Raw genomic sequence first — 22,138 nt, 5'->3', positions numbered from 1 at the left:
AGGGAATCTGAGGCAGGGAATCTGAGGCAGGGAATCTGAGGCAGGGAATCAGAGCCGGGGAATCTGAGGTGGGGAATCAGAGGCGGGGAATTAGAGGCAGGGAATCTGAGGCAGGGAATCTGAGGCGGGGAATCAGATGCGAGGAATCAGAGGCGGGGAATCAGAGGCAGGGAATCTGAGGCAGGGAACCTGAGGCAGGGAATCAGATGAAGGGAATCTGCGGCAGGGAATCTGCGGTAGGGAATCTGAGGCAGGGAATCTGAGGCAGGGAATCAGAGCCGGGGAATCTGAGGTGGGGAATCAGAGGCGGGGAATTAGAGGCAGGGAATCTGAGGCAGGGAATCTGAGGCGGGGAATCTGAGACGGGGTAACTGAGGTGGGGAATCTGAGGCGGGGAATCTGAGGCAGGGAATCTGAGGCGGGGAATCAGATGCGGGGAATCAGAGGCAGGGAATCAGAGGCGGAGAATCAGAGGCGGGGAATCAGAGGCGGGAAATCAGAGGCGGGGAATCAGAGGCGGGGAATTAGAGGCAGGGAATCAGATGAAGGGAATCAGATGAAGGGAATCTGAGACAGGGAATCTGAGGCGGGGAATTTGAGGCGGGGAATCTGAGGCGGGGAATCTGAGGCGGGGAATCAGAGGCGGGGAATCCGAGGCGGGGAATCAGAGCCGGGGAATCAGAGCCGTGGAATCAGAGCCGGGGAATCAGAAGCGGGGAATCAGAGGCAGGGAATCTGAGGCAGGGAATCTGAGGCAGGGAATCTGAGGCGGGGAATCAGAGGCGGGGAATCAGAGGCGGGGAATCAGAGGCGGAGAATCAGAGGCGGGGATTCAGAGGCGGGGAATAAGAGGCAGGGAATCAGATGAAGGGAATCAGTTGAAGGGAATCTGAGGCAGGGAATCTAAGGCAGGGAATCTGAGGCAGGGAATTAGAGGTAGGGAATCAGATGAAGGGAATCAGATGAAGGGAATCTGAGGCAGGGAATCTGAGGCAGGGAATCTGAGGCAGGGAATCTGAGGTGGGGAATCTGAGGCGGGGAATCAGAGGCGGGGAATCAGAGGCGGGGAATCAGAGGCAGGAAATCTGAGGCAGTGAATCTGAGGCAGGGAATCTCAGGCGGGGAATCTGAGGCAGGGAATCTGAGGCAGGGAATCTGAGGCGGGGAATCAGAGGCGTGGAATCAGAGGCGGGGAATCAGAGGCGGGGAATCAGAGGCGGGGAAACAGAGGCGGGGAATAAGAGGCAGGGAATCTGAGGCGGGGAATCAGATGCGGGGAATCAGAGGCAGGGAATCAGAGGCGGGGAATCAGAGGCGGGGAATCAGAGGCGGGGAATCAGAGGCGGGGAATCAGAGGCGGGGAATTAGAGGCAGGGAATCAGATGAAGGGAATCAGATGAAGGGAATCTGAGGCAGGGAATCTGAGGCGGGGAATTTGAGGCGGGGAATCTGAGGCGGGGAATCTGAGGCGGGGAATCAGATTCGGGGAATCCGAGGCGGGGAATCAGAGCCGGGGAATCAGAGCCGGGTAATCAGAGCCGGGGAATCAGAAGCGGGGAATCAGAGGCAGGGAATCTGAGGCAGGGAATCTGAGGCAGGGAATCTGAGGCGGGGAATCAGAGGCGGGGAATCAGAGGCGGAGAATCAGAGGCGGGGAATCAGAGGCGGGGAATAAGAGGCAGGGAATCAGATGAAGGGAATCAGTTGAAGGGAATCTGAGGCAGGGAATCTGAGGCAGGGAATCTGAGGCAGGGAATCAGAGGCGGGGAATCTGAGGTGGGGAATCAGAGGCGGGGAATTAGAGGCAGGGAATCTGAGGCAGGGAATCTGAGGCGGGGAATCAGATGCGGGGAATCAGAGGCGGGGAATCAGAGGCAGGGAATCTGAGGCAGGGAACCTGAGGCAGGGAATCAGATGAAGGGAATCTGCGGCAGGGAATCTGCGGCAGGGAATCTGAGGCAGGGAATCTGAGGCGGGGAATCTGAGGCGGGGAATCTGAGACGGGGTAACTGAGGCGGGGAATCTGAGGCGGGGAATCTGAGGCAGGGAATCTGAGGCGGGGAATCAGATGCGGGGAATCAGAGGCAGGGAATCAGAGGCGGAGAATCAGAGGCGGGGAATCAGAGGCGGGAAATCAGAGGCGGGGAATCAGAGGCGGGGAATTAGAGGCAGGGAATCAGATGAAGGGAATCAGATGAAGGGAATCTGAGACAGGGAATCTGAGGCGGGGAATTTGAGGCGGGGAATCTGAGGCGGGGAATCTGAGGCGGGGAATCAGAGGCGGGGAATCCGAGGCGGGGAATCAGAGCCGGGGAATCAGAGCCGTGGAATCAGAGCCGGGGAATCAGAAGCGGGGAATCAGAGGCAGGGAATCTGAGGCAGGGAATCTGAGGCAGGGAATCTGAGGCGGGGAATCAGAGGCGGGGAATCAGAGGCGGGGAATCAGAGGCGGAGAATCAGAGGCGGGGATTCAGAGGCGGGGAATAAGAGGCAGGGAATCAGATGAAGGGAATCAGTTGAAGGGAATCTGAGGCAGGGAATCTGAGGCAGGGAATCTGAGGCAGGGAATCAGAGCCGGGGAATCTGAGGCGGGGAATCAGAGGCGGGTAATCAGAGGCGGGGAATGAGAGGCGAGGAATCAGAGGCGGGGAATCAGAGGCGGGGAATAAGAGGCAGGGATCAGATGAAGGGAATCAGATGAAGGGAATCTGAGGCAGTGAACCTGAGGCAGGGAATCAGAGCCGGGGAATCTGAGGCGGGGAATCAGAGGCCGGGAATCAGAGGCGGGGAATCAGAGGCGGGGAATCAGAGGCGCGGAATCAGATGCGGGGAATCAGAGGCAGGGAATCTGAGGCAGGGTATCTGAGGCAGGGAATCTGAGGCGGGAAATCAGAGGCGGGGAATCAGAGGCGGGTAATCAGAGGCGGGGAATCAGAGGCGGGGAATTAGAGGCGGTAAATCAGAGGCGGGGAATCAGAGGCGGGGAATTAGAGGCAGGGAATCTGATGAAGGGAATCAGTTGAAGGGAATCTGAGGCAGGGAATCTGAGGCAGGGAATCTGAGGCAGGGAATCAGAGCCGGGGAATCTGAGGTGGGGAATCAGAGGCGGGGAATTAGAGGCAGGGAATCTGAGGCAGGGAATCTGAGGCAGGGAATCTGAGGCGGGGAATCAGATGCGGGGAATCAGAGGCGGGGAATCAGAGGCAGGGAATCTGAGGCAGGGAACCTGAGGCAGGGAATCAGATGAAGGGAATCTGCGGCAGGGAATCTGCGGCAGGGAATCTGAGGCAGGGAATCTGAGGCGGGGAATCTGAGGCGGGGAATCTGAGGCGGGGAATCTGAGGCGGGGAATCTGAGGCGGGGAATCTGAGGCGGGGAATCTGAGGCAGGGAATCAGAGGCGGGGAATCAGAGGCGGGGAATCAGAGGCGGGGAATCAGAGGCGGGGAATCAGAGGCGGGGAATCAGAGGCTGGGAATCAGAGGCGGGGAATCAGAGGCGGGGAATCAGAGGCGGAGAATCAGAGGCGGGGAATAAGAGGCAGGGAATCAGATGAAGGGAATCAGATGAAGGGAATCTGAGGCAGGGAATCTGAGGCAGGGAATCTGAGGCAGGGAATCAGAGCCGGGGAATCTGAGGCGGGGAATCTGAGGCGGGGTATTTGAGGAGGGGAATCTGAGGCGGGGAATCAGAGGTGGGGAATAAGAGGCAGGGAATCAGATGAAGGCAATCAGATGAAGGGAATCTGAGGCATGGAATCTGAGGCAGGGAATCTGAGGAAGGGAATCAGAGCCGGGGAATCTGAGGCGGGGAATCAGAGGCGGGGAATCAGAGGCGGGGAATCAGAGGCGGGGAATCGGAGGTGGTGAATCAGAGGCAGGGAATCAGAGGCGGGGAATTAGAGGTAGGGAATCAGATGAAGGGAATCAGATGAAGGGAATCTGAGGCAGGGAATCTGAGGCAGGGAATCTGAGGCGGGGAATCTGAGGCGGGGAATCAGAGGCGGGGAATCAGAGGCGGGGAATCAGAGGCAGGGAATCTGAGGCAGTGAATCTGAGGCAGGGAATCTGAGGCGGGGAATCTGAGGCAGGGAATCTGAGGCGGGGAATCTGAGGTGGGGAATCTGAAGCGGGGAATCAGAGGCGGGGAATCAGAGGCGGGGAATCAGAGGCGGGGAATCAGAGGCGGGGAATAAGAGGCAGGGAATCAGATGAAGGGAATCAGATGAAGGGAATCTGAGGCAGGGAATCTGAGGCAGGGAATCTGAGGTGGGGAATCTGAGGTGGGGAATCTGAGGCGGGGAATCAGAGGCGGAGAATCAGATGCGGGGAATCAGAGGTAGGGAATCTGAGGCAGGGAATCTGAGGCAGGGAATCTGAGGCGGGGAATCAGAGGCAGGGAATCAGAGGCGGGGAATCAGAGGCGTGGAATCAGAGGCGGGGAATCAGAGGCGGTCAATCAGTTGCAGGGAATCAGAGGCGGGGAATCAGAGGTGGGGAATCAGAGGCAGGGAATCAGATGAAGGGAAACTGCGGCAGGGAATCTGCGGCATGGAATCTGAGGCAGGGAATCTGAGGCAGGGAATTAGAGGTAGGGAATCAGATGAAGGGAATCAGATGAAGGGAATCTGAGGCAGGGAATCTGAGGCAGGGAATCTGAGGCAGGGAATCTGAGGTGGGGAATCTGAGGCGGGGAATCAGAGGCGGGGAATCAGAGGCGGGGAATCAGAGGCAGGAAATCTGAGGCAGTGAATCTGAGGCGGGGAATCTCAGGCGGGGAATCTGAGGCAGGGAATCTGAGGCAGGGAATCTGAGGCGGGGAATCAGAGGCGTGGAATCAGAGGCGGGGAATCAGAGGCGGGGAATCAGAGGCGGTGAAACAGAGGCGGGGAATAAGAGGCAGGGAATCTGAGGCGGGGAATCAGATGCGGGGAATCAGAGGCAGGGAATCAGAGGCGGGGAATCAGAGGCGGGGAATCAGAGGCGGGGAATCAGAGGCGGGGAATCAGAGGCGGGGAATTAGAGGCAGGGAATCAGATGAAGGGAATCAGATGATGGGAATCTGAGGCAGGGAATCTGAGGCGGGGAATTTGAGGCGGGGAATCTGAGGCGGGGAATCTGAGGCGGGGAATCAGAGGCGGGGAATCCGAGGCGGGGAATCAGAGCCGGGGAATCAGAGCCGGGTAATCAGAGCCGGGGAATCAGAAGCGGGGAATCAGAGGCAGGGAATCTGAGGCAGGGAATCTGAGGCAGGGAATCTGAGGCGGGGAATCAGAGGCGGGGAATCAGAGGCGGAGAATCAGAGGCGGGGAATCAGAGGCGGGGAATAAGAGGCAGGGAATCAGATGAAGGGAATCAGTTGAAGGGAATCTGAGGCAGGGAATCTGAGGCAGGGAATCTGAGGCAGGGAATCAGAGCCGGGGAATCTGAGGTGGGGAATCAGAGGCGGGGAATTAGAGGCAGGGAATCTGAGGCAGGGAATCTGAGGCGGGGAATCAGATGCGGGGAATCAGAGGCGGGGAATCAGAGGCAGGGAATCTGAGGCAGGGAACCTGAGGCAGGGAATCAGATGAAGGGAATCTGCGGCAGGGAATCTGCGGTAGGGAATCTGAGGCAGGGAATCTGAGGCAGGGAATCAGAGCCGGGGAATCTGAGGTGGGGAATCAGAGGCGGGGAATTAGAGGCAGGGAATCAGAGGCGGGGAATCCGAGGCGGTGAATCAGAGCCGGGGAATCAGAGCCGGGTAATCAGAGCCGGGGAATCAGAAGCGGGGAATCAGAGGCAGGGAATCTGAGGCAGGGAATCTGAGGCAGGGAATCTGAGGCGGGGAATCAGAGGCGGGGAATCAGAGGCGGAGAATCAGAGGCGGGGAATCAGAGGCGGGGAATAAGAGGCAGGGAATCAGATGAAGGGAATCAGTTGAAGGGAATCTGAGGCAGGGAATCTGAGGCAGGGAATCTGAGGCAGGGAATCAGAGCCGGGGAATCTGAGGTGGGGAATCAGAGGCGGGGAATTAGAGGCAGGGAATCTGAGGCAGGGAATCTGAGGCAGGGAATCTGAGGCGGGGAATCAGATGCGGGGAATCAGAGGCGGGGAATCAGAGGCAGGGAATCTGAGGCAGGGAACCTGAGGCAGGGAATCAGATGAAGGGAATCTGCGGCAGGGAATCTGCGGCAGGGAATCTGAGGCAGGGAATCTGAGGCGGGGAATCTGAGGCGGGGAATCTGAGACGGGGTAACTGAGGCGGGGAATCTGAGGCGGGGAATCTGAGGCAGGGAATCTGAGGCGGGGAATCAGATGCGGGGAATCAGAGGCAGGGAATCAGAGGCGGAGAATCAGAGGCGGGGAATCAGAGGCGGGAAATCAGAGGCGGGGAATCAGAGGCGGGGAATTAGAGGCAGGGAATCAGATGAAGGGAATCAGATGAAGGGAATCTGAGACAGGGAATCTGAGGCGGGGAATTTGAGGCGGGGAATCTGAGGCGGGGAATCTGAGGCGGGGAATCAGAGGCGGGGAATCCGAGGCGGGGCATCAGAGCCGGGGAATCAGAGCCGTGGAATCAGAGCCGGGGAATCAGAAGCGGGGAATCAGAGGCTGGGAATCTGAGGCAGGGAATCTGAGGCAGGGAATCTGAGGCGGGGAATCAGAGGCGGGGAATCAGAGGCGGGGAATCAGAGGCGGAGAATCAGAGGCGGGGATTCAGAGGCGGTGAATAAGAGGCAGGGAATCAGATGAAGGGAATCAGTTGAAGGGAATCTGAGGCAGGGAATCTGAGGCAGGGAATCTGAGGCGGGGAATCCGAGGCGGGGAATCAGAGGCGGGGAATTAGAGGCGGTAAATCAGAGGCGGGGAATCAGAGGCGGGGAATAAGAGGCAGGGAATCTGATGAAGGGAATCAGTTGAAGGGAATCTGAGGCAGGGAATCTGAGGCAGGGAATCTGAGGCAGGGAATCAGAGCCGGGGAATCTGAGGTGGGGAATCAGAGGCGGGGAATTAGAGGCAGGGAATCTGAGGCAGGGAATCTGAGGCAGGGAATCTGAGGCGGGGAATCAGATGCGGGGAATCAGAGGCGGGGAATCAGAGGCAGGGAATCTGAGGCAGGGAACCTGAGGCAGGGAATCAGATGAAGGGAATCTGCGGCAGGGAATCTGCGGCAGGGAATCTGAGGCAGGGAATCTGAGGCGGGGAATCTGAGGCGGGGAATCTGAGGCGGGGAATCTGAGGCGGGGAATCTGAGGCGGGGAATCTGAGGCAGGGAATCTGAGGCAGGGAATCTGAGGCAGGGAATCTGAGGCAGGGAATCAGAGGCGGGGAATTAGAGGCGGTAAATCAGAGGCGGGGAATCAGAGGCGGGGAATTAGAGGTAGGGAATCAGATGAAGGGAATCAGATGAAGGGAATCTGAGGCAGGGAATCTGAGGCATGGAATTAGAGGTAGGGAATCAGATGAAGGGAATCAGATGAAGGGAATCTGAGGCAGGGAATCTGAGGCAGGGAATCTGAGGCAGGGAATCAGAGGCGGGGAATCTGAGGCGGGGAATCAGAGGCGGGGAATAAGAGGCGGGGAATCAGAGGCAGGAAATCTGAGGCAGTGAATCTGAGGCAGGGAATCTCATGCGGGGAATCTGAGGCAGGGAATCAGAGCCGGGGAATCTGAGGCGGGGAATCAGAGGCGGGGAATCAGAGGCGGGGAATCAGAGGCGGGGAATCAGAGGCGGGGGATCAGAGGCGGGGAATTAGAGGCAGGGAATCAGATGAAGGGAATCAGATGAAGGGAATCTGAGGCACGGAATCTGAGGCGGGGAATTTGAGGCGGGAAATCTGAGGCGGGGAATTTGAGGCGGGGAATCTGAGGCGGGGAATCTGAGGCGGGGAATCAGAGCCGGGGAATCAGAGCCGGGGAATCAGAGCCGGGGATTCAGAGGCGGGGAATCAGAGGCAGGGAATCCGAGGCGGGGAATCAGAGGCGGGGAATTAGAGGCGGTAAATCAGAGGCGGGGAATCAGAGGCGGGGAATAAGAGGCAGGGAATCTGATGAAGGGAATCAGATGAAGGGAATCTGAGGCAGGGAATCTGAGGCAGGGAATCTGAGGCAGGGAATCAGAGCCGGGGAATCTGAGGTGGGGAATCAGAGGCGGGGAATTAGAGGCAGGGAATCTGAGGCAGGGAATCTGATGCAGGGAATCTGAGGCGGGGAATCAGATGCGGGGAATCAGAGGCGGGGACTCAGAGGCTGGGAATCTGAGGCAGGGAACCTGAGGCAGGTAATCAGATGAAGGGAATCTGCGGCAGGGAATCTGCGGCAGGGAATCTGAGGCAGGGAATCTGAGGCGGGGAATCTGAGGCGGGGAATCTGAGGCGGGGAATCTGAGGCGGTGAATCTGAGGCGGGGAATCTGAGGCAGGGAATCTGAGGCAGGGAATCAGAGGCGGGGAATCAGAGGCGGGGAATCAGAGGCGGGGAATCAGAGGTGGGGAATCAGGGGCGGGGAATCAAAGGCTGTGAATCAGAGGCGGGGAATCAGAGGCGGGGAATCAGAGTCGGGGAATCAGAGGCGGGGAATAAGAGGCAGGGAATCAGATGAAGGGAATCAGATGAAGGGAATCTGAGGCAGGGAATCTGAGTCAGGGAATCTGAGGCAGGGAATCAGAGCCGGGGAATCTGAGGCGGGGAATCAGAGGCGGGTAATCAGAGGCGGGGAATGAGAGGCGAGGAATCAGAGGCGGGGAATCAGAGGCGGGGAATAAGAGGCCGGGAATCAGAGGCGGGGAATCAGAGGCGGGGAATCAGAGGCGCGGAATCAGATGCGGGGAATCAGAGGCAGGGAATCTGAGGCAGGGTATCTGAGGCAGGGAATCTGAGGCGGGAAATCAGAGGCGGGGAATCAGAGGCGGGTAATCAGAGGCGGGGAATCAGAGGCGGGGAATTAGAGGCGGTAAATCAGAGGCGGGGAATCAGAGGCGGGGAATTAGAGGCAGGGAATCTGATGAAGGGAATCAGTTGAAGGGAATCTGAGGCAGGGAATCTGAGGCAGGGAATCTGAGGCAGGGAATCAGAGCCGGGGAATCTGAGGTGGGGAATCAGAGGCGGGGAATTAGAGGCAGGGAATCTGAGGCAGGGAATCTGAGGCAGGGAATCTGAGGCGGGGAATCAGATGCGGGGAATCAGAGGCGGGGAATCAGAGGCAGGGAATCTGAGGCAGGGAACCTGAGGCAGGGAATCAGATGAAGGGAATCTGCGGCAGGGAATCTGCGGCAGGGAATCTGAGGCAGGGAATCTGAGGCGGGGAATCTGAGGCGGGGAATCTGAGGCGGGGAATCTGAGGCGGGGAATCTGAGGCGGGGAATCTGAGGCGGGGAATCTGAGGCAGGGAATCAGAGGCGGGGAATCAGAGGCGGGGAATCAGAGGCGGGGAATCAGAGGCGGGGAATCAGAGGCGGGGAATCAGAGGCTGGGAATCAGAGGCGGGGAATCAGAGGCGGGGAATCAGAGGCGGAGAATCAGAGGCGGGGAATAAGAGGCAGGGAATCAGATGAAGGGAATCAGATGAAGGGAATCTGAGGCAGGGAATCTGAGGCAGGGAATCTGAGGCAGGGAATCAGAGCCGGGGAATCTGAGGCGGGGAATCTGAGGCGGGGTATTTGAGGAGGGGAATCTGAGGCGGGGAATCAGAGGTGGGGAATAAGAGGCAGGGAATCAGATGAAGGCAATCAGATGAAGGGAATCTGAGGCATGGAATCTGAGGCAGGGAATCTGAGGAAGGGAATCAGAGCCGGGGAATCTGAGGTGGGGAATCAGAGGCGGGGAATCAGAGGCGGGGAATCAGAGGCGGGGAATCGGAGGTGGTGAATCAGAGGCAGGGAATCAGAGGCGGGGAATTAGAGGTAGGGAATCAGATGAAGGGAATCAGATGAAGGGAATCTGAGGCAGGGAATCTGAGGCAGGGAATCTGAGGCGGGGAATCTGAGGCGGGGAATCAGAGGCGGGGAATCAGAGGCGGGGAATCAGAGGCAGGGAATCTGAGGCAGTGAATCTGAGGCAGGGAATCTGAGGCGGGGAATCTGAGGCAGGGAATCTGAGGCGGGGAATCTGAGGTGGGGAATCAGAAGCGGGGAATCAGAGGCGGGGAATCAGAGGCGGGGAATCAGAGGCGGGGAATCAGAGGCGGGGAATAAGAGGCAGGGAATCAGATGAAGGGAATCAGATGAAGGGAATCTGAGGCAGGGAATCTGAGGCAGGGAATCTGAGGTGGGGAATCTGAGGTGGGGAATCTGAGGCGGGGAATCAGAGGCGGAGAATCAGATGCGGGGAATCAGAGGTAGGGAATCTGAGGCAGGGAATCTGAGGCAGGGAATCTGAGGCGGGGAATCAGAGGCAGGGAATCAGAGGCGGGGAATCAGAGGCGTGGAATCAGAGGCGGGGAATCAGAGGCGGTCAATCAGTTGCAGGGAATCAGAGGCGGGGAATCAGAGGTGGGGAATCAGAGGCAGGGAATCAGATGAAGGGAAACTGCGGCAGGGAATCTGCGGCATGGAATCTGAGGCAGGGATCTGAGGCAGGGAATTAGAGGTAGGGAATCAGATGAAGGGAATCAGATGAAGGGAATCTGAGGCAGGGAATCTGAGGCAGGGAATCTGAGGCAGGGAATCTGAGGTGGGGAATCTGAGGCGGGGAATCAGAGGCGGGGAATCAGAGGCGGGGAATCAGAGGCAGGAAATCTGAGGCAGTGAATCTGAGGCGGGGAATCTCAGGCGGGGAATCTGAGGCAGGGAATCTGAGGCAGGGAATCTGAGGCGGGGAATCAGAGGCGTGGAATCAGAGGCGGGGAATCAGAGGCGGGGAATCAGAGGCGGGGAAACAGAGGCGGGGAATAAGAGGCAGGGAATCTGAGGCGGGGAATCAGATGCGGGGAATCAGAGGCAGGGAATCTGAGGCGGGGAATCAGAGGCGGGGAATCAGAGGCGGAGAATCAGAGGCGGGGAATCAGAGGCGGGGAATAAGAGGCAGGGAATCAGATGAAGGGAATCAGTTGAAGGGAATCTGAGGCAGGGAATCTGAGGCAGGGAATCTGAGGCAGGGAATCAGAGCCGGGGAATCTGAGGTGGGGAATCAGAGGCGGGGAATTAGAGGCAGGGAATCTGAGGCAGGGAATCTGAGGCGGGGAATCAGATGCGAGGAATCAGAGGCGGGGAATCAGACGCAGGGAATCTGAGGCAGGGAACCTGAGGCAGGGAATCAGATGAAGGGAATCTGCGGCAGGGAATCTGCGGTAGGGAATCTGAGGCAGGGAATCTGAGGCAGGGAATCAGAGCCGGGGAATCTGAGGTGGGGAATCAGAGGCGGGGAATTAGAGGCAGGGAATCTGAGGCAGGGAATCTGAGGCGGGGAATCTGAGACGGGGTAACTGAGGTGGGGAATCTGAGGCGGGGAATCTGAGGCAGGGAATCTGAGGCGGGGAATCAGATGCGGGGAATCAGAGGCAGGGAATCAGAGGCGGAGAATCAGAGGCGGGGAATCAGAGGCGGGAAATCAGAGGCGGGGAATCAGAGGCGGGGAATTAGAGGCAGGGAATCAGATGAAGGGAATCAGATGAAGGGAATCTGAGACAGGGAATCTGAGGCGGGGAATTTGAGGCGGGGAATCTGAGGCGGGGAATCTGAGGCGGGGAATCAGAGGCGGGGAATCCGAGGCGGGGAATCAGAGCCGGGGAATCAGAGCCGTGGAATCAGAGCCGGGGAATCAGAAGCGGGGAATCAGAGGCAGGGAATCTGAGGCAGGGAATCTGAGGCAGGGAATCTGAGGCGGGGAATCAGAGGCGGGGAATCAGAGGCGGGGAATCAGAGGCGGAGAATCAGAGGCGGGGATTCAGAGGCGGGGAATAAGAGGCAGGGAATCAGATGAAGGGAATCAGTTGAAGGGAATCTGAGGCAGGGAATCTAAGGCAGGGAATCTGAGGCAGGGAATTAGAGGTAGGGAATCAGATGAAGGGAATCAGATGAAGGGAATCTGAGGCAGGGAATCTGAGGCAGGGAATCTGAGGCAGGGAATCTGAGGTGGGGAATCTGAGGCGGGGAATCAGAGGCGGGGAATCAGAGGCGGGGAATCAGAGGCAGGAAATCTGAGGCAGTGAATCTGAGGCAGGGAATCTCAGGCGGGGAATCTGAGGCAGGGAATCTGAGGCAGGGAATCTGAGGCGGGGAATCAGAGGCGTGGAATCAGAGGCGGGGAATCAGAGGCGGGGAATCAGAGGCGGGGAAACAGAGGCGGGGAATAAGAGGCAGGGAATCTGAGGCGGGGAATCAGATGCGGGGAATCAGAGGCAGGGAATCAGAGGCGGGGAATCAGAGGCGGGGAATCAGAGGCGGGGAATCAGAGGCGGGGAATCAGAGGCGGGGAATTAGAGGCAGGGAATCAGATGAAGGGAATCAGATGAAGGGAATCTGAGGCAGGGAATCTGAGGCGGGGAATTTGAGGCGGGGAATCTGAGGCGGGGAATCTGAGGCGGGGAATCAGATTCGGGGAATCCGAGGCGGGGAATCAGAGCCGGGGAATCAGAGCCGGGTAATCAGAGCCGGGGAATCAGAAGCGGGGAATCAGAGGCAGGGAATCTGAGGCAGGGAATCTGAGGCAGGGAATCTGAGGCGGGGAATCAGAGGCGGGGAATCAGAGGCGGAGAATCAGAGGCGGGGAATCAGAGGCGGGGAATAAGAGGCAGGGAATCAGATGAAGGGAATCAGTTGAAGGGAATCTGAGGCAGGGAATCTGAGGCAGGGAATCTGAGGCAGGGAATCAGAGGCGGGGAATCTGAGGTGGGGAATCAGAGGCGGGGAATTAGAGGCAGGGAATCTGAGGCAGGGAATCTGAGGCGGGGAATCAGATGCGGGGAATCAGAGGCGGGGAATCAGAGGCAGGGAATCTGAGGCAGGGAACCTGAGGCAGGGAATCAGATGAAGGGAATCTGCGGCAGGGAATCTGCGGCAGGGAATCTGAGGCAGAGAATCTGAGGCGGGGAATCTGAGGCGGGGAATCTGAGACGGGGTAACTGAGGCGGGGAATCTGAGGCGGGGAATCTGAGGCAGGGAATCTGAGGCGGGGAATCAGATGCGGGGAATCAGAGGCAGGGAATCAGAGGCGGAGAATCAGAGGCGGGGAATCAGAGGCGGGAAATCAGAGGCGGGGAATCAGAGGCGGGGAATTAGAGGCAGGGAATCAGATGAAGGGAATCAGATGAAGGGAATCTGAGACAGGGAATCTGAGGCGGGGAATTTGAGGCGGGGAATCTGAGGCGGGGTATCTGAGGCGGGGAATCAGAGGCGGGGAATCCGAGGCGGGGAATCAGAGCCGGGGAATCAGAGCCGTGGAATCAGAGCCGGGGAATCAGAAGCGGGGAATCAGAGGCAGGGAATCTGAGGCAGGGAATCTGAGGCAGGGAATCTGAGGCGGGGAATCAGAGGCGGGGAATCAGAGGCGGGGAATCAGAGGCGGAGAATCAGAGGCGGGGATTCAGAGGCGGGGAATAAGAGGCAGGGAATCAGATGAAGGGAATCAGTTGAAGGGAATCTGAGGCAGGGAATCTGAGGCAGGGAATCTGAGGCAGGGAATCAGAGCCGGGGAATCTGAGGTGGGGAATCAGAGGCGGGGAATTAGAGGCAGGGAATCTGAGGCAGGGAATCTGAGGCAGGGAATCTGAGGCGGGGAATCAGATGCGGGGAATCAGAGGCGGGGAATCAGAGGCAGGGAATCTGAGGCAGGGAACCTGAGGCAGGGAATCAGATGAAGGGAATCTGCGGCAGGGAATCTGCGGCAGGGAATCTGAGGCAGGGAATCTGAGGCGGGGAATCTGAGGCGGGGAATCTGAGGCGGGGAATCTGAGGCGGGGAATCTGAGGCGGGGAATCTGAGGCAGGGAATCTGAGGCAGGGAATCAGAGGCGGGGAATCAGAGGCGGGGAATCAGAGGCGGGGAATCAGTGGCGGGGAATCAGAGGCGGGGAATCAGAGGCTGGGAATCAGAGGCGGGGAATCAGAGGCGGGGAATCAGAGGCGGGGAATCAGAGGCGGGGAATAAGAGGCAGGGAATCAGATGAAGGGAATCAGATGAAGGGAATCTGAGGCAGGGAATCTGAGGCAGGGAATCTGAGGCAGGGAATCAGAGCCGGGGAATCTGAGGCGGGGAATCAGAGGCGGGGAATCTGAGGCGGGGAATCAGAGGCGGGGAATCAGAGGCGGGAATCAGATGCGGGGAATCAGAGGCAGGGAATCTGAGGCAGGGTATCTGAGGCAGGGAATGTGAGGCGGGAAATCAGAGGCGGGGAATCAGAGGCGGGGAATCAGAGGCGGGGAATAAGAGGCGGGGAATCAGAGGCGGGAAATAAGAGGCAGGGAATCAGATGAAAGGAATCAAATGACGGGAATCTGAGGCAGGGAATCTGAGGCAGGGAATCTGAGGCGGGGAATCAGAGGCGGGGAATCAGAGGTGGGGAATTAGAGGTGGGGAATCAGAGGCGAGGAATAAGAGGCAGGGTATCAGATGAAGGGAATCAGATGAAGGGAATCTGAGGCGGGGAATCTGAGGTGGGGAATCTGAGGTGGGGAATCTGAGGCGGGGTAACTGAGGCGGGGAATCTGAGGTGGGGAATCTGAGGCAGGGAATCTGAGGAGGGGAATCAGATGCGGGGAATAAGAGGCAGGGAATCAGAGGCGGGGATTCAGAGGCGGGGAATCCGAGGCGGGGAATCAGAGCCGGGGAATCAGAGCCGTGGAATCAGAGCCGGGGAATCAGAAGCGGGGAATCAGAGGCAGGGAATCTGAGGCAGGGAATCTGAGGCAGGGAATCTGAGGCGGGGAATCAGAGGCGGGGAATCAGAGGCGGGGAATCAGAGGCGGAGAATCAGAGGCGGGGATTCAGAGGCGGGGAATAAGAGGCAGGGAATCAGATGAAGGGAATCAGTTGAAGGGAATCTGAGGCAGGGAATCTGAGGCAGGGAATCTGAGGCAGGGAATTAGAGGTAGGGAATCAGATGAAGGGAATCAGATGAAGGGAATCTGAGGCAGGGAATCTGAGGCAGGGAATCTGAGGCAGGGAATCTGAGGTGGGGAATCTGAGGCGGGGAAATCAGAGGCGGGGAATCAGAGGCGGGGAATCAGAGGCAGGAAATCTGAGGCAGTGAATCTGAGGCAGGGAATCTCAGGCGGGGAATCTGAGGCAGGGAATCTGAGGCAGGGAATCTGAGGCGGGGAATCAGAGGCGTGGAATCAGAGGCGGGGAATCAGAGGCGGGGAATCAGAGGCGGGGAAACAGAGGCGGGGAATAAGAGGCAGGGAATCTGAGGCGGGGAATCAGATGCGGGGAATCAGAGGCAGGGAATCAGAGGCGGGGAATCAGAGGCGGGGAATCAGAGGCGGGGAATCAGAGGCGGGGAATCAGAGGCGGGGAATTAGAGGCAGGGAATCAGATGAAGGGAATCAGATGAAGGGAATCTGAGGCAGGGAATCTGAGGCGGGGAATTTGAGGCGGGGAATCTGAGGCGGGGAATCTGAGGCGGGGAATCAGAGGCGGGGAATCCGAGGCGGGGAATCAGAGCCGGGGAATCAGAGCCGGGTAATCAGAGCCGGGGAATCAGAAGCGGGGAATCAGAGGCAGGGAATCTGAGGCAGGGAATCTGAGGCAGGGAATCTGAGGCGGGGAATCAGAGGCGGGGAATCAGAGGCGGAGAATCAGAGGCGGGGAATCAGAGGCGGGGAATAAGAGGCAGGGAATCAGATGAAGGGAATCAGTTGAAGGGAATCTGAGGCAGGGAATCTGAGGCAGGGAATCTGAGGCAGGGAATCAGAGCCGGGGAATCTGAGGTGGGGAATCAGAGGCGGGGAATTAGAGGCAGGGAATCTGAGGCAGGGAAACTGAGGCGGGGAATCAGATGCGGGGAATCAGAGGCGGGGAATCAGAGGCAGGGAATCTGAGGCAGGGAATCAGATGAAGGGAATCTGCGGCAGGGAATCTGCGGCAGGGAATCTGAGGCAGGGAATCTGAGGCGGGGAATCTGAGGCGGGGAATCTGAGACGGGGTAACTGAGGCGGGGAATCTGAGGCGGGGAATCTGAGGCAGGGAATCTGAGGCGGGGAATCAGATGCGGGGAATCAGAGGCAGGGAATCAGAGGCGGAGAATCAGAGGCGGGGAATCAGAGGCGGGAAATCAGAGGCGGGGAATCAGAGGCGGGGAATTAGAGGCAGGGAATCAGATGAAGGGAATCAGATGAAGGGAATCTGAGACAGGGAATCTGAGGCGGGGAATTTGAGGCGGGGAATCTGAGGCGGGGAATCTGAGGTGGGGAATCAGAGGCGGGGAATCCGAGGCGGGGAATCAGAGCCGGGGAATCAGAGCCGTGGAATCAGAGCCGGGGAATCAGAAGCGGGGAATCAGAGGCAGGGAATCTGAGGCAGGGAATCTGAGGCAGGGAATCTGAGGCGGGGAATCAGAGGCGGGGAATCAGAGGCGGGGAATCAGAGGCGGAGGATCAGAGGCGGGGATTCAGAGGCGGGGAATAAGAGGCAGGGAATCAGATGAAGGGAATCAGTTGAAGGGAATCTGAGGCAGGGAATCTGAGGCAGGGAATCTGAGGCAGGGTATCAGAGCCGGGGAATCTGAGGTGGGGAATCAGAGGCGGGGAATTAGAGGCAGGGAATCTGAGGCAGGGAATCTGAGGCAGGGAATCTGAGGCGGGGAATCAGATGCGGGGAATCAGAGGCGGGGAATCAGAGGCAGGGAATCTGAGGCAGGGAACCTGAGGCAGGGAATCAGAAGAAGGGAATCTGCGGCAGGGAATCTGCGGCAGGGAATCTGAGGCAGGGAATCTGAGGCGGGGAATCTGAGGCGGGGAATCTGAGGCGGGGAATCTGAGGCGGGGAATCTGAGGCGGGGAATCTGAGGCAGGGAATCTGAGGCAGGGAATCAGAGGCGGGGAATCAGAGGCGGGGAATCAGAGGCGGGGAATCAGTGGCGGGGAATCAGAGGCGGGGAATCAGAGGCTGGGAATCAGAGGCGGGGAATCAGAGGCGGGGAATCAGAGGCGGGGAATCAGAGGCGGGGAATAAGAGGCAGGGAATCAGATGAAGGGAATCAGATGAAGGGAATCTGAGGCAGGGAATCTGAGGCAGGGAATCTGAGGCAGGGAATCAGAGCCGGGGAATCTGATGCGGGGAATCAGAGGCGGGGAATCTGAGGCGGGGAATCAGAGGCGGGGAATCAGAGGCGGGAATCAGATGCGGGGAATCAGAGGCAGGGAATCTGAGGCAGGGTATCTGAGGCAGGGAATCTGAGGCGGGAAATCAGAGGCGGGGAATCAGAGGCGGGGAATCAGAGGCGGGGAATAAGAGGCGGGGAATCAGAGGCGGGAAATAAGAGGCAGGGAATCAGATGAAAGGAATCAAATGACGGGAATCTGAGGCAGGGAATCTGAGGCAGGGAATCTGAGGCGGGGAATCAGAGGCGGGGAATCAGAGGTGGGGAATTAGAGGTGGGGAATCAGAGGCGGGGAATCAGAGGCGAGGAATAAGAGGCAGGGTATCAGATGAAGGGAATCAGATGAAGGGAATCTGAGGCGGGGAATCTGAGGTGGGGAATCTGAGGTGGGGAATCTGAGGCGGGGTAACTGAGGCGGGGAATCTGAGGCGGGGAATCTGAGGCAGGGAATCTGAGGAGGGGAATCAGATGCGGGGAATAAGAGGCAGGGAATCAGAGGCGGGGAATCAGAGGCGGGGAATCAGAGGCGGGGAATCAGAGGCAGGGAATCAGAGGCGGGGAATTAGAGGCAGGGAATCAGATGAAGGGAATCAGATGAAGGGAATCTGAGGCGGGGAATCTGAGGCGGGGAATCAGAGGCGGGGAATCCGAGGCGGGGAATCAGAGCCGGGGAATCAGAGCCGGGGAATCAGAGCCGGGGAATCAGAGGCGGGGAATCAGAGGCAGGGAATCTGAGGCAGGGAATCTGAGGCAGGGAATCTGAGGCGGGGAATCAGAGGCGGGGAATCAGAGGCGGGGAATCTGAGGCAGGGAATCTGAGGCAGGGAAAGAGAGCTGGGGAATCTGAAGCGGGGAATCAGAGGCGGGGAATCATAGGCGGGGAATCAGAGGGGAGGTATCAGAGATGGGGAACCAGAGGCAGGGAATCAGAGGCGTGGAATCAGAGGCGGGGAATCAGAGGCAGGAAATCAGATGAAGGGAATCAGATGAAGGGAATCTGAGGCAGGGAATCTGAGGCAGGGAATCTGAGGCAGGGAATCTGAGGCAGGGAATCTGAGGCGGGGAATCTGAGACGGGGTATCTGAGGCGGGGAAACTGAGGCGGGGAATCTGAGGCAGGCAATCTGAGTCGGGGAATTAGATGCGGGGAATCAGAGGCAGAGAATCAGAGGCGGGGAATCAGAGGCGGGGAATCAGAGGAGTGGAATCAGAGGCAGGGAATTAGAGGCAGGGAATCAGATGAAAGGAATCAGATGAAGGGAATCTGAGGCAGTGAATCTGAGGCGGGGAATTTGAGGCGGGGAATCTGAGGCGGGGAATGTGAGGCGGGGAATCAGAGGCGGGGAATCAGAGGCGGGGTATCAGAGGCGGGGAATCAGAGGCGGGGTATCAGAGGCGGGGAATCACAGGCGGGGAATAAGATGCAGGGAATCAGATGAAGGGAATCAGATGAAGGGAATCTGAGGCAGTGAATCTGAGGCAAGGAATCTGAGGCAGGGAATCAGAGCCGGCGAATCTGAGGTGGGGAATCAGAGGCGGGGAATTAGAGGCAGGGAATCAGAGGCAGGGAATCTGATGCAGGGAATCTGAGGCAGGGAATCAGATGAAGGGAAACTGCGGCAGGGAATCTGCGGCATGGAATCTGAGGCAGGGAATCTGAGGCAGGGAATTAGAGGTAGGGAATCAGATGAAGGGAATCAGATGAAGGGAATCTGAGGCAGGGAATCTGAGGCAGGGAATCTGAGGCAGGGAATCTGAGGTGGGGTATCTGAGGCGGGGAATCAGAGGCGGGGAATCAGAGGCGGGGAATCAGAGGCAGGAAATCTGAGGCAGTGAATCTGAGGCAGGGAATCTCAGGCGGGGAATCTGAGGCAGGGAATCTGAGGCAGGGAATCTGAGGCGGGGAATCAGAGGCGTGGAATCAGAGGCGGGGAATCAGAGGCCGGGAATCAGAGGCGGGGAAACAGAGGCGGGGAATAAGAGGCAGGGAATCTGAGGCGGGGAATCAGATGCGGGGAATCAGAGGCAGGGAATCAGAGGCGGGGAATCAGAGGCGGGGAATCAGAGGCGGGGAATCAGAGGTGGGGAATCAGAGGCGGGGAATTAGAGGCAGGGAATCAGATGAAGGGAATCAGATGAAGGGAATCTGAGGCAGGGAATCTGAGGCGGGGAATTTGAGGCGGGGAATCTGAGGCGGGGAATCTGAGGCGGGGAATCAGAGGCGGGGAATCCGAGGCGGGGAATCAGAGCCGGGGAATCAGAGCCGGGTAATCAGAGCCGGGGAATCAAAAGCAGGGAATCAGAGGCAGGGAATCTGAGGCAGGGAATCTGAGGCAGGGAATCTGAGGCGGGGAATCAGAGGCGGGGAATCAGAGGCGGAGAATCAGAGGCGGGGAATCAGAGGCGGGGAATAAGAGGCAGGGAATCAGATGAAGGGAATCAGTTGAAGGGAATCTGAGGCAGGGAATCTGAGGCAGGGAATCTGAGGCAGGGAATCAGAGCCGGGGAATCTGAGGTGGGGAATCAGAGGCGGGGAATTAGAGGCAGGGAATCTGAGGCAGGGAATCTGAGGCAGGGAATCTGAGGCGGGGAATCAGATGCGGGGAATCAGAGGCGGGGAATCAGAGGCAGGGAATCTGAGGCAGGGAACCTGAGGCAGGGAATCAGATGAAGGGAATCTGCGGCAGGGAATCTGCGGCAGGGAATCTGACGCAGGGAATCTGAGGCGATGAATCTGAGGCGGGGAATCTGAGACGGGGTAACTGAGGCGGGGAATCTGAGGCGGGGAATCTGAGGCAGGGAATCTGAGGCGGGGAATCAGATGCGGGGAATCAGAGGCAGGGAATCAAAGGCGGAGAATCAGAGGCGGGGAATCAGAGGCGGGAAATCAGAGGCGGGGAATCAGAGGCGGGGAATTAGAGGCAGGGAATCAGATGAAGGGAATCAGATGAAGGGAATCTGAGACAGGGAATCTGAGGCGGGGAATTTGAGGCGGGGAATCTGAGGCGGGGAATCTGAGGCGGGGAATCAGAGGCGGGGAATCCGAGGCGGGGAATCAGAGCCGGGGAATCAGAGCCGTGGAATCAGAGCCGGGGAATCAGAAGCGGGGAATCAGAGGCAGGGAATCTGAGGCAGGGAATCTGAGGCAGGGAATCTGAGGCGGGGAATCAGAGGCGGGGAATCAGAGGCGGGGAATCAGAGGCGGAGAATCAGAGTCGGGGAATCAGAGGCGGGGAATAAGAGGCAGGGAATCAGATGAAGGGAATCAGTTGAAGGGAATCTGAGGCAGGGAATCTGAGGCAGGGAATCTGAGGCAGGGAATCAGAGCCGGGGAATCTGAGGTGGGGAATCAGAGGCGGGGAATTAGAGGCAGGGAATCTGAGGCAGGGAATCTGATGCAGGGAATCTGAGGCGGGGAATAAGATGCGGGGAATCAGAGGCGGGGACTCAGAGGCAGGGAATCTGAGGCAGGGAACCTGAGGCAGGTAATCAGATGAAGGGAATCTGCGGCAGGGAATCTGCGGCAGGGAATCTGAGGCAGGGAATCTGAGGCGGGGAATCTGAGGCGGGGAATCTGAGGCGGGGAATCTGAGGCGGGGAATCTGAGGCGGGGAATCTGAGGCAGGGAATCTGAGGCAGGGAATCAGAGGCGGGGAATCAGAGGCGGGGAATCAGAGGCGGGGAATTAGAGGCGGGGAATCAGGGGCGGGGAATCAGAGGCTGGGAATCAGAGGCGGGGAATCAGAGGCGGGGAATCAGAGTCGGGGAATCAGAGGCGGGGAATAAGAGGCAGGGAATCAGATGAAGGGAATCAGATGAAGGGAATCTGAGGCAGGGAATCTGAGGCAGGGAATCTGAGGCAGGGAATCAGAGCCGGGGAATCTGAGGCGGGGAATCAGAGGCGGGTAATCAGAGGCGGGGAATGAGAGGCGAGGAATCAGAGGCGGGGAATCAGAGGCGGGGAATAAGAGGCAGGGATCAGATGAAGGGAATCAGATGAAGGGAATCTGAGGCAGTGAACCTGAGGCAGGGAATCAGAGCCGGGGAATCTGAGGCGGGGAATCAGAGGCCGGGAATCAGAGGCGGGGAATCAGAGGCGGGGAATCAGAGGCGCGGAATCAGATGCGGGGAATCAGAGGCAGGGAATCTGAGGCAGGGTATCTGAGGCAGGGAATCTGAGGCGGGAAATCAGAGGCGGGGAATCAGAGGCGGGGAATCAGAGGCGGGGAATCAGAGGCGGGGAATTAGAGGCGGTAAATCAGAGGCGGGGAATCAGAGGCGGGGAATAAGAGGCAGGGAATCTGATGAAGGGAATCAGTTGAAGGGAATCTGAGGCAGGGAATCTGAGGCAGGGAATCTGAGGCAGGGAATCAGAGCCGGGGAATCTGAGGTGGGGAATCAGAGGCGGGGAATTAGAGGCAGGGAATCTGAGGCAGGGAATCTGAGGCAGGGAATCTGAGGCGGGGAATCAGATGCGGGGAATCAGAGGCGGGGAATCAGAGGCAGGGAATCTGAGGCAGGGAACCTGAGGCAGGGAATCAGATGAAGGGAATCTGCGGCAGGGAATCTGCGGCAGGGAATCTGAGGCAGGGAATCTGAGGCGGGGAATCTGAGGCGGGGAATCTGAGGCGGGGAATCTGAGGCGGGGAATCTGAGGCGGGGAATCTGAGGCGGGGAATCAGAGGCAGGGAATCAGAGGCGGGGAATCAGAGGCGGGGAATCAGAGGCGGGGAATCAGAGGCGGGGAATCAGAGGCGGGGAATCAGAGGCTGGGAATCAGAGGCGGGGAATCAGAGGCGGGGAATCAGAGGCGGAGAATCAGAGGCGGGGAATAAGAGGCAGGGAATCAGATGAAGGGAATCAGATGAAGGGAATCTGAGGCAGGGAATCTGAGGCAGGGAATC

Source organism: Narcine bancroftii, unplaced genomic scaffold (assembly GCF_036971445.1).
Source record: "Narcine bancroftii isolate sNarBan1 unplaced genomic scaffold, sNarBan1.hap1 Scaffold_160, whole genome shotgun sequence".
Taxonomy (NCBI): Eukaryota; Metazoa; Chordata; class Chondrichthyes; order Torpediniformes; family Narcinidae; genus Narcine; species Narcine bancroftii.
This window is presented reverse-complemented; position numbering follows the sequence as displayed.